Below are 12,707 nucleotides of genomic sequence, written 5' to 3'. Positions count from 1 at the left end.
CAACATCAAGTAATCTGTAACCTGTAACTTCGAGAAAGCTTACAGCAGATGGTTAGAAACGAAATAGGTAAAAGCAATTGTGAATCAGAAACAATAAGAGAAAGCGCATGCAAAACAAGTCATCTTGTGGATCGGTCGTGAGACCGATCCACGCTTTATCGTCAGCGATCGGTGCGGTGACCGATCGGTGCTATCGATCGGTCCCAAGACCGATCCACCCCTTCACGCGAATCGGCAGCGATCGGTGCGTGGACCGATCGGGACTCGATCGGTCCGTAAGACCGATCGGTATCCACTCGGCGCGAGGATCATCGATCGGTCCCGGACCGATCGGTATACTCGATGTGCTGCGAGTGTTGCACGATCGGTCCCGGACCGTCGGTATACACTCGATGTGCTCTTGAGTGTTGCACGATCGATCTGCGGTCGATCGAGCAAGCTGGATCGATCTGCCGATCGATCCAGGCTATTCCAGACCGATCCAAAGCTATGAGTCTCGAGTCAAGCTTCCAAGCTTGCTGCCCTCACCCCTGACGGTCCAGAGAGCGTGCTACCGAACCCTCTCCGACCATACATGCCAAGCTTCCACACTTGGACTTCCCAATTGCCTGGTTTCACTCACCAGGACTTTCCAATTGCCTGGCTTCACTCACCAGGACTTTCCAACTGCCTAACATCCCAGTTAGGACTTTCCCACTGCCTGGCTTCACTCACCAGGACTTTCCAACTGCCTAACATCCCAGTTAGGACTTTCCCACTGCCTGGCTTCACTCACCAGGACTTTCCCGTGCCAAGCTCCTCGCTTGGACTTTTCCCAATCAGGTCAATCAGGTTAACCAAGTCAACCTTGATTAGTAATTAATCTGAGTTAATTTAATATCTGATTCAAACTTAAATCAGTGTCAACATCAAAACAACATCCAGGTCAGACTATATCAACAGATATAACATCAAACATTTATTCTGATCAAGGAAAACTATATGCCTGATATGAAAGCAGATCAGGATCAAGTTGGGTCTGGTCTCTCCACACCAAGCCACAGTGTTCTTTTATTAGAACAAATGTTTGGCATCATATCTACCTTCCTCTTACTCAACCCTGCCAGATGGATACAAGTTTACAGAAATCCAAATAGTCTAGATCTATCAATGGGATTTGTTCAAAATCTACTGATCGACCAAGAGAGCTTAGATTGCATCCATTTTAGGTCTTGTCGGTTTCTAAGGTTGCAAAGAGTCCAAAAGTACCCTCCATTACTTATTTTGGACTCCTCAAAGGTACTATAGTATTATATTAATTTTTGGTTAGAATGCTTGAGCATGGTCTCCCAGAGTTAGTACATGAGATATTATCATCATAAGATCTAGATCAATTTCTGATTAATAGCTAGGTTCCCGTCCTCTCCTATGTATAATGTATTGGTCATTGCTTGGACTATTAACCATTCATGATTTATCTCTCTTGATATAATCTAAGGACAGACTTTGAGGGATATATGGAAGGAATATTATCACCTTTTTATCACCATAATTCAAGAAAATAAACTAAAGGGCCCATAGTTGTGCATAACAGCCTGCCTATTTGGTGTGCCATTTGAGCTTATTATTGGTCGAAATAATTTCATCTTATAAAAAGAATTAGCCGTGAGTGCATTATAGCAAGGCCTTAAACTCACGCAGATTCAGGGCAAGGCTGCAAACTCAATAAGCCGTTATGTGAACTGGTTGCGCAGCCGTCTTGAGGTCACCTGACTGACTGCGGAGAGGCCATGAATTGGCACTGCTGTTGCAAACTCACAGCAAGGCTTTGAACTCACAACGGCCACGAACTCAAGGTGGCTACATGCTGGTGATCTAGTTGCGTGCAGCCTAGCTAGCTCGAGCTCAAGCTTGTTGGGTTGGCTTAGTCTGTCTCGAGAGGTCAGTCGTCACAAACTCATGCGGTCTTACCGAGAACAGATCCTCTGGTCCGTAAATTACGGACTAGAGGATGGTCCATTACATGAGAATCATTGATTTGGATGGATCCTATCTTTAAATAGGTAGGGTCCATCTAAATCAAGGGTCCTCATCAGTGGATCATCCCCTGATCCGTAATTTACGGACCAAAAAATTCCTACTACGATCTTACTACAAACTTGCAGTGAGGCCGTGAGCTGGCCACTAGTTTAAATTTATATGGCCGGTCTCACTAAAGGATTCCTATTTTTTGTGACCGTTTCCTTTCAGGACTGAGTCGATCCTTAATCAACTAAAGCATAGTTTGAGACCAAAATGGATACTCAGGAAAGAACAAAGAGTAGCAAAACTTATTTATATGTATTTTGGTAAGAAATCACAAAAATTAACAAATTACACAGTTATATTCGATCACTAAAGAAATTATATTTAACGATCAAAATAAAATCAGTCATTAAATTTAATGACCTAAATAAAATCAATTATTAAACTAGAAATTAATTTTTTTTTAAGTTGCTAAATTTAACCACCGAAATTTAAAATTTAACAATCAATATTATTTTATTTTTACTAAATTAGTGATGAAATTTAAAATTTTAATCACTTACCATTAGCGACCAAAAATATAATGACCGACTAAATCGGTTGTTAATTGATTGTTTGAATTCATTTAGTGATCTATTAGCGACAGAATCTACCATTAATTCGAACGGGCTTGGTTGGCCGTGAAGATGCCAGAGTTTGTCATTTATAATGATTGCAAAAGGTGAATATATTCGTCCCAAAGCCCTTATCAACTCGTCCCAAGGCCGACATGAAAGAAGTAAATCATGAATGTCTATTAACATTTATCTCGACTTCATCGAGATTTGAACTCTAGATCTCATGATGAAAATACCTCATGCACTAACTAAGACTTATCTACATTCCTAAAAAAAACTCATAAAGTAAAATCAAACATAAAATTTAATAACTGAAATAGAATCAGTTATTAAATTTACGGTTAAATTAACAACTGTGTTAAATTCTATTGTTAAATTTAGAGATTGATTTTATTTCTATCGTCAAATTTAACGACCGAAATTTTAAATCCGGTCGTTAAATTTAACGATTGATTTTATTTTAATTGCTAAATTAACGATCAAATTTAAATTTTGATTCTAATTGATATGGATATGTGGCAAAGGGGTAATTATGTGGAGATAGGAGGGCATTTTTGTCTTTGGGCAGGCTAGGGCTTTAAAGAGACACTGTAGCACGCATGGAGAGGGGGCTGGGTGGAGGGGATTTTTCCGCCGCCACAGGGGCTTCCCCACGGTGCTCCTTCTCTCTCACTCTCCTCGCCGGCGCCGACCTCCGGCCACCTCCTTCTTCCTCCTCCACACAACGCCAACAAAGTCTCTTAGCTCTCCCTCCCTTCACGCCCGTGGGACAGCAGCCGCCAGGGGGCTTCGTTCGTGCGCCGCCACCAAGCCGCCGACTCCTCCTTCCTCCTCATGTTTCTCGCCGGAGACGACGCCATGGTCAGCCGGCCACCACCTCCATCCTCCCTCTTTCCCTTCTTGCCTGCAGGCGCCTCCGGACCTCGTCCCCTTCGTCTCCTCCTTGTAGAGCCGCCGCCGGACCGGATATCGCTCTTCTCCTCTTCCTCACGCTCCACTCTTCGCAAGCAGCACCACCGCACTTCGCCTCTTCTTCTTCCTCGTGACGTCGCCGCCGGCCAACCTTGCAGCGCCGCTCCCTACTGCTCCTCCTCTTCGTCTCTTCACAAAGTCGAATCACCACCTCTTCCCCTACTGCTGGCCGAGGTATAGTGAAGGCAGGAAGCCTTCTGCGTCCTTCGAGGACACCATGGAGCGACAATCGCCAACGACAATCCCCCTCCAGCTGCTAATGTAGGTTTCTTCTTCTCCCTTCTCCCGATAGCCACACCAACACCTTCACTCCCTCTCGCGGACAGCCACAGCGGGTGTCCTGTTCGCCAGCAGTCCTCTCCCCCTCTCTATGCCGACAACATCGGCGCCAGCTCTCTCCTTCTCTTGCCCACGAGGTGCTGCTGCCCCAGCACTGTTGCTGTTGCCGACCAGCCTCCGGTCGCCCACGACTCGATCTGGCGCAAAAGGCAGTGTCGTCGCACGGCATGGTACTTGCTATGGCGCTGTTGGCCGACCCGCTATCTCAACGGACCTCATAGCGTAATTACCGTTATCGGCAGCCGCGCCGGATTTGATCATCTAGGGCCCTTGTCTTTAGGTCCGACGTCGATCCCGCTCTCGATCCGAGCCCTCTGAGCCCTCGCTGTCATTATGTTCCGACTCAATGCGTGTCATGTTTGTATGCTTTGGTCATCGTGCCGACTTAGTGTCCCGGCCTGCGTGCCGATCTCGTGTGCCGGCCTGCGTGCCGATCTCGTGTGCCGGCCTGCGTGTCGATCTATTGTTCCGGTCTGTGCGCTGATCTCATGTCTCGGCCTGCTTGTCGATCTCGGGTCTCGGCCTGCGTACCGGTGTCGTATCCCGGTCTGCGTACCGGTGCTTTATCCCGGTCTGCGTGCCGGTGCTTTTTCCTGGCCTGCGTGCCGTTATTATCTCCCGACCTGCAGCTCATCTTTCGGCTCTGCACCTCGTTCGGCTCTTCACCGTCAGATCCAGCCTGATCAGAATCATCTACTCTTCCGGGTCGCGACAACTCGAGCTGCGTCCCATCCGAGGGCGCCCCCCTGGGCCAGGGTACGTTCCTCGTTCATATTTCATATGCATTTTCATTATTTCATGGCTTAGTCTTGTACTCATATATTCGTTGGATCTGCCTTGAGTATCGGGGTTCCGGGGGCCGGGTCAACCCGGTCGCTGGCTGCAGGTAGCGTTGACTAGAGGACTTCCGAAGACTTGGTCAACACGGGAGTCATCTCAGCACACCCCCCTCCGGGACGTCTCGACTTCGTCAACATTCTCGCCACCTCACCCGACGGTCCATCCGACTCAGCTTCCGGACCGGATCAAATTTGGCGCCGTCTGTGGGAACACAACAGCCTGTTCTGGAACGTGAAGATGGACGACGTCGGAAGGTTCTCTGCTATTATCATAATCCCGGAGGATCTCGATGTGCATATTATTTTCCATCCTCACTCCACCGGTATTCGAGAGTCGAGGGATCGAGTGGAGCTTCAGCTGGCTGACAGGTTAGTTTTTCCGTTATGTTTTTTCCCTGACTCCACGGGTATTCGGGAGTTAAGGGACCGAGACCAACCCTTAGCCGGTTGGCATGACTTCCCGATCAGGTACGATTACAAGCTCTGCTCTCTTTTTACGATTATAGGAACTGTTATATTTCCCTGATAAAAGAGTAAGAGCCTAGTTCCTTGATCAAAGACTAGAGCCTTCAATTTCTGATCGGATACTAGGGGCCCAGCTCCCCGCTCATACTCTAGGGGCACAGCTCCCCACTCATACACTTGAGACACAGCTCCCCGATCATTGACTTGCAGTACCACTTCCCGATCAGGATCTAGGGGCCTCGCTCTTTGATTACAGGCTAGGGACCTTACTCTCCGATCAGGGGCCAGGGGCCCAGTTCCTCGATCATGTGTGCTACAGGCTCTGCACCCTTCACCATGAGGCTCTACATCCTCTTATCGCTATAGGCTCTGCACCCTTCACCATGAGGCTCTGCATCCTCTTATTGCTACAGGCTCTGCACCCTTCACCATGAGGCTCAACATTCTCTTATTGCTATATGCACTTCACTCTATTATTATTATATGCTCTGCATCCTTCACTTGTTGTGCAGTCTCTTACATCTACAGGTGTTGCTCTCTTCATCTACGGTGCTCTGCTTCCTTCTATGGCTATGGGCTCTGCTCCCTTATATCGGCTTCGCGCCCTTTATCTTCTCCCCTCGCTCCACGGGTATTCGGGAGTTGAGGGATCGAGACAGATCCGCAGTCGGTTGGCACCACACCGCTGTCAGGTATGACATAAGCTTTATTTCCTCATGCTGCTACATGCGTCGCTTTTACTAGCTTCAAAGCTTATCCTTCCCTGTTCGGGGTTGAGTGGTTTTCACTGGTCTCAGACCAGCTTATTGGATTTCATATTTCCCCCGCTCGGGGTTGAGCAATTGTCACTGGTCTCAGACCAGCTTATTGGATTTCATATCTCCCCCGTTCGAGGTTGAGTGATAGTCACTGGTCTCAGACCAGCTTATTGGATTTCTTATCCCCCCCGTTCGGGGTCGAGTTATCGCCACCGGTCTCGGACCGGAGTATCATTACTGGTCTCGGACCAGCACCATCGCCACCGGTCTCGGATCGGAGTATCATTACTGGTCTTGGACCAGCGCCATCGCCACCGGTCTCGGACCGGAGTATCCCAGACTCTCGCCCCAGTGTGAGTTATAAGTGAGCTCTGCTCTCACGCCCAACGACCTTTCAGGTCGGCTCCCATGCGAGAATCAAAAGTGAGCCTTGTGCTCACGCCCAACGACCTTACTCTCGAGCCGCCTCGGTCGAGTTATAAGTGAGCTCTGTTCTCACGACCAACGACCTTTAGGTCGGCACCCATGCGAGAATTAAAAGTGAGCCATGTGCTCACGCCCAACGACCTCTCCTCGGTACGAGTTATAAGTGAGCTCTGCCCTCACGCCCAACGACCTTTCGGTCGGCTCCCATGAGAGAATTAAAGTGAGCCACTGCTCACGCGACCTTTAGGTCGGTTATCCCGACTCTCGCCTCGGTCGAGTTATAAGTGAGCTCGCCCAGCCCTTCGGTCGGCTCCCATCGAAATTAAAGTGAGCCCTCCATGGTTATCGCCTCGATTATAAGTGAGCTCTGTTCACATGACCAACGACCTTTCAGGTCGGCTCCCATGCGAGAATCAAAAGTGAGCTCTGCTCTCACGCCCAACGACCTTCCAGGTCGGCTCCCATGCGAGAATTAAAAGTAAGCTCTGTTCTCACGCCCAACGACCTTTCAGGTCGATAGTCCCAGATTTCTGACGGTCAGGGCTCAGATTATTCTCTTCTCCCCTTGCTCCACGGGTATTCGGGAGTTGAGGGACCGAGACGGATCCTCAGTCGGTTGGCATCACTTTATGATCAGGTATGATAAAGTTTCTGTCCCTTTATATTGCTACAGGTTTCGCTTCTATGGGCTTCAAGGCTTATCCTCCCCCGTTCGGGGTTGGGCTATTACCACCGGTCTCGGACCAGAGTATTACCCCCGGTCTCGGATCAGAGTATCACTAACGATCTCTCGGTCAGGCGGTCAGACCAATGCACATTCGGTCTTCCACAGACCAAGTCCTAGTCAGACCTTCAGATCAAGGCTGGGTCAGACCTCCAGATTGCTTTGTCAGGCCTTCAGATTGTTTCTGGGTTAGACCTTCAGATCAAGGCTGGGTCAGACCTCCAGATTGCTTCTTTTTCAGGCCTTCAAATTGTTTCTGGGTTAGACCTTCAGATCAAGGTTGGGTCAGACCTCCAGGTTGCTTCTTTGTCAGGCCTGCGGATTGCTTCTGGGTCACAAGTCTCCGGATCGAGTACTGGTTAGGCCTCCAGAGCACCTCCCGGTCAGGGTCCCAGACTCTCGCCCCAGTGCAAGTTATAAGTGAGCTCTGCTCTCATGCCCAACGACCTCTCGGTCAGCACTCATCACTCACTAGCTGCTCTGTCCGTCACTTATCCCACCCACCGCTCACTCGCCGCTCTGCCTGACACTCAGCTCCCACGTTCCGCTCACTGCTATTGCTTGGTCGGCATTCATCGCATTACTCGCCTCTCTGCCCGACACTCAGCTCTCACGTTCCGCTCACTGTTGTTGCTCGGTCGGCATTTATCGCTTTACTCGCCGCTCTGCCCGGCACTCGGCTTTCACGTTCCGCTCTCTGCTGTTGCTCGGTCGGCACTCATGGCTTTACTCGTCACTCCGTCTCTATATCGTCTGGTCACGATTTACGGTTCTCGGACTACATTCTCTCGATCGTGCTCACGGCTCTGCTCGTCGATCAATCCTGCTATGGCCCGGTCGCGATCTATTGACGCTCGATCAGTACTTTTCTCAGTCGCGCTCACGGCTCGGGCAATACTTTTCTCGGTCGCGATCACGGCTTTGCTCGCCCATCTTTCTCTCTGGGGATCGGTCGTGATTTATTGTCGCTCGATTGCACGCTCGACACCACTCGCTCAGCATTCTCGATCACTCCGTCGACACTTTTCGGTCGCTTGATTGTCGCTCGATCATTTTACTCAGCATCTCTCGATCGTCTACTCGATATCGTTCGACATCTGCTAGATTGCTCTTTTGACACTCGCTCGATATGTCTTGTGTCGATCAGTCGTCACTTATTCTTCTCGTCGCTCTGTTGGGTACTCTGCATCGCCGTAGTTACTTGTCCGACGTGATAAGATGAGCCTAAATGATCTGATTCCCGGTGCGGTAGCGATTTTGTTTGGGGCTTGGTCTAGTCAGTCGGACTTGCGCCTCCTTCGACTAGACTTGAGGGGGAGGCTTGTGATATGGATATGTGGCAAAGGGGTAATTATGTGGAGATAGGAGGGCATTTTTGTCTTTGGGCAGGCTAGGGCTTTAAAGAGACACTGTAGCACGCATGGAGAGGGGGCTGGGTGGAGGGGCTTTTTCCGCCGCCACAGGGGCTTCCCCACGGGGCTCCTTCTCTCTCACTCTCCTCGCCGGCGCCGACCTCCGGCCACCTCCTTCTTCCTCCTCCACACAATGCCAACAACTTCTCTTAGCTCTCCCTCCCTTCACGCCCGTGGGACAGCAGCCGCCAGGGGGCTTCGTTCGTGCGCCGCCACCAAGCTGCCGACTTCTCCTTCCTCCTCATGTTTCTCGCCGGAGACGACGCCATCGTCAGCCGGCCACCACCTCCATCCTCCCTCTTTCCCTTCTTGCCTGCAGGCGCCTCCGGACCTCGTCCCCTTCGTCTCCTCCTTGTAGAGCCGCCGCCGGACCGGATATCGCTCTTCTCCTCTTCCTCACGCTCCACTCTTCGCAAGCAGCACCACCGCACTTCGCCTCTTCTTCTTCCTCGTGACGTCGCCGCCGGCCAACCTTGCAGCGCCGCTCCCTACTGCTCCTCCTCTTCGTCTCTTCACAAAGTCGAATCACCACCTCTTCCCCTACTGCTGGCCGAGGTATAGTGAAGGCAGGAAGCCTTCTGCGTCCTTTGAGGACACCATGGAGCGACAATCGCCAACGACAATCCCCCTCCAGCTGCTAATGTAGGTTTCTTCTTCTCCCTTCTCCCGATAGCCACACCAACACCTTCACTCCCTCTCGCGGACAGCCACAGCGGGTGTCCTGTTCGCCAGCAGTCCTCTCCCCCTCTCTATGCCGACAACATCGGCGCCAGCTCTCTCCTTCTCTTGCCCACGAGGTGCTGCTGCCCCAGCACTGTTGCTGTTGCCGACCAGCCTCCGGTCGCCCACGACTCGATCTGGCGCAAAAGGCAGTGTCGTCGCACGGCATGGTACTTGCTATGGCGCTGTTGGCCGACCCGCTATCTCAACGGACCTCATAGCGTAATTACCGTTATCGGCAGCCGCGCCGGATTTGATCATCTAGGGCCCTTGTCTTTAGGTCCGACGTCGATCCCGCTCTCGATCCGAGCCCTCCGAGCCCTCGCTGTCATTATGTTCCGACTCGATGCGTGTGATGTTTGTATGCTTTGGTCATCGTGCCGACTTAGTGTCCCGGCCTGCGTGCCGATCTCGTGTGCCGGCCTGTGTGCCGATCTCGTGTGCCGGCCTGCGTGTCGATCTATTGTTCCGATCTGTGCGCTGATCTCATGTCTCGGCCTGCGTGCCGATCTCGGGTCCCGGCCTACGTGCCGGTGTCGTATCCCGGTCTGCGTACCGGTGCTTTTTCCTGGCCTGCGTGCCGTTATTATCTCCCAACCTGCACCTCATCTTTCGGCTCTGCACCTCGTTCGGCTCTTCACCGTCAGATCCAGCCTGATCAGAATCATCTACTCTTCTAGGTCGCGACAACTCGAGCTGCGTCCCATCCGAGGGCGCACCCCTGGACCAGGGTACGTTCCTCGTTCATATTTCATATGCATTTTCATTATTTCATGGCTTAGTATTGTACTCATATATTCGTTGGATCTGCCTTGAGTATCAGGGTTCCGGGGGCCGGGTCAACCCGGTCGCTGGCTGCAGGTAGCGTTGACTAGAGGACTTCCGAAGACTTGGTCAACACGAGAGTCATCTCAGCACACCCCCCTCCGGGACGTCGCGACTTCGTCAACATTCTCGCCACCTCACCCGACGATCCATCCGACTCAGCTTCCGGACCGGATCACTAATCATTATAGTTAGTGACCAAAAATATAATGACATGTAAAATCAGTTACTAATCCATCGTTTAATAGTTAGCAGCCAAAATAATGACCGGCAAAATCAGTTACTAATCCATCGTTGAATGAATTTAGCGATACAAATCAGCCGTAGTAAATCGAGCTCGTGCTCAAGGTCACTTGGTTGGCTTAGTTGGTCACAGAGAGGCCAGAATCTGTGGTGTCCATGTGGCCTTACCTCAAACTTGCAGCGAGGCCACGAGCTTAAAAAAAAAAAATATGGAATCGTCACGTCAGCGGCCCCCTAGAATCGGTCCCACAAATATAGAGGGAGATAAATGTAGATACATAGGTGGAAAGTACATGGCGGAGACGTTAATCCCAGACAGTGACACCCCGAGGATCGACCCCTAGACCTTTCAGTCACAGAACCATGCACTCCCCATCTATGCTACGCCCTAGGAACGAGGCCACGAGCTTAAATTTGTATGGCCGGTCACACCAAAGGATTCCATTTGTATGTGTATTTCCTTTCAGGACAGAGTTGATCCTTAATCAACTAAGCATGGTTTGAGGCATAGAAATGGATTCTGGAAAGGACAAAGAGAAGCAAAACTTATCCGAATTTCTGAAGAACTCACAAAAATTGACACAATTGCATGACTAGCTACTTATAGTTAACTGGAACAGGACAGCGATTTATTAACCGATTGTTTCTCCTTCTTTACCTTGACCTTTGGGCAAATCCACGCGCAGGTCCTCGCCGAGGTCGACCACCTTCCTGCGATGCACTGCATCCCCACCTCGGTGAAGGCATCCTCCACGTTGGTGGCCTCCACCAAGAAGGCCTTCTGCGAATTTGGCTGACCTAATCGGAGGTCTGGAGGGCAGGGGTCTTATCAACTCAACTAGATCAATCTGATCGGCTAGCTCAACCAATTGAATCGACCAATCCAATCAATCACTCAGCTCAACCAACCCAATTAACTTAACTGCATCATCTAACTTGATCAGCCTGCCAAGCCTAATTGTCGGTCTGAACCATTCAAATTGTTTATCCGTTTAACCTGTTCATTCAGTTTAGTCTTTCGAAATTTAATGCCCTAATGCGGAAAAAGTTCATTTTTTAAAATATCAAAGAAAAAAAATTTGCCTTACATTTTTATTGTATCAAAATTAATTTTTTTTTTAAAAAAAATTAATCAGCCTGCCAAGCCTAATTGTCGGTCTGGAATATCACACCGCGAGTTGATTTTGAAAAATTAATATATTGAGCATGATTTGGTAAACACAAATTAAAAATAGCTTGCACTCAACCAATCCAATAGTGATAAAAAAAACAGATAATTTTATCGACATTCAAATCTTTATCCTATAATAATTATATCATGTACTAACTAACTCAACTCTATTTCAGAGACCAACCAATCTAATCCAAAATTCAATTCAACCAGTGTCCGAACCTATTCGAGATTATTATATTCTTAATCACTTTGATAAACTAAATGAATAATTATTATATTCTCAATTATGTATGTTTATGTCTCCGTCTTTGATGACACTTATCATGAAAAATTGATTTTCTTAATGCCCTTCGACGTTCAATACAATATAAGAATTCGTAGTAACTAGTAAGAAGGCCATATGATAAAAGAATATTGTATGTAATTCTTAAAAAATATTAAAAGATTAGATCATAGTATTTTAAAGATGAAATTGAAATCTAAAGAGATAAAGGATTCAATTATGTTTTTATAAAATTTTATGGATGAAATAAATAATAATTTATTTAATGACATAGTATAATATTAGATCAATGAGGCATCATTATATATTTAAAATAAACAAATATTGTGAGTTTTTAAACTTTATATTAAATTTATAATAAGTTGAAGATATTATATAATATTAATTAGTTAATCCTAAATAATAGTATACGCCAACGGGATAAATCTAAAATGTGCAGATGGATCTTAACCGACAATCTAACATCATCAGGTTTGACTTAAGTAGATATTCTCTTATTGTATGGGAATCATACCCTACATCTTATCATCGCACCATACCCTAGGATAAAATTAATATTCTATTTTTTATACAAGGTATTCACCTGCATTATTAATTAAATCACCGTAGATATATCGGCGTGAAAATTGAATCTAGAAAATAGACTACACATTTTACTATCGTACCAAATCGTGAGAGTCAGAGTCAAAATTAATATTCTAATTATACGAAGACAAGTTTAAATAAAGCTAATTAAAATTTTACTACTTCGGATTATTATCCCCATTTAGGAAGACAGTTCGATTACGACAGAACAACTTTCCTAATTTATTCCCTTCGAAATTAGACGGGGTCCTCGTGCAATAAATTATTCCTTGATCCATAATTTACTGACAAGAGGATATTTACTGTCCAAATCAAAGATCC

The sequence above is a fragment of the Zingiber officinale genome, chromosome 3B (assembly GCF_018446385.1).
Source record: "Zingiber officinale cultivar Zhangliang chromosome 3B, Zo_v1.1, whole genome shotgun sequence".
NCBI classification, from domain to species: Eukaryota; Viridiplantae; Streptophyta; class Magnoliopsida; order Zingiberales; family Zingiberaceae; genus Zingiber; species Zingiber officinale.
Note: the sequence above shows the minus strand (reverse complement) of the source record.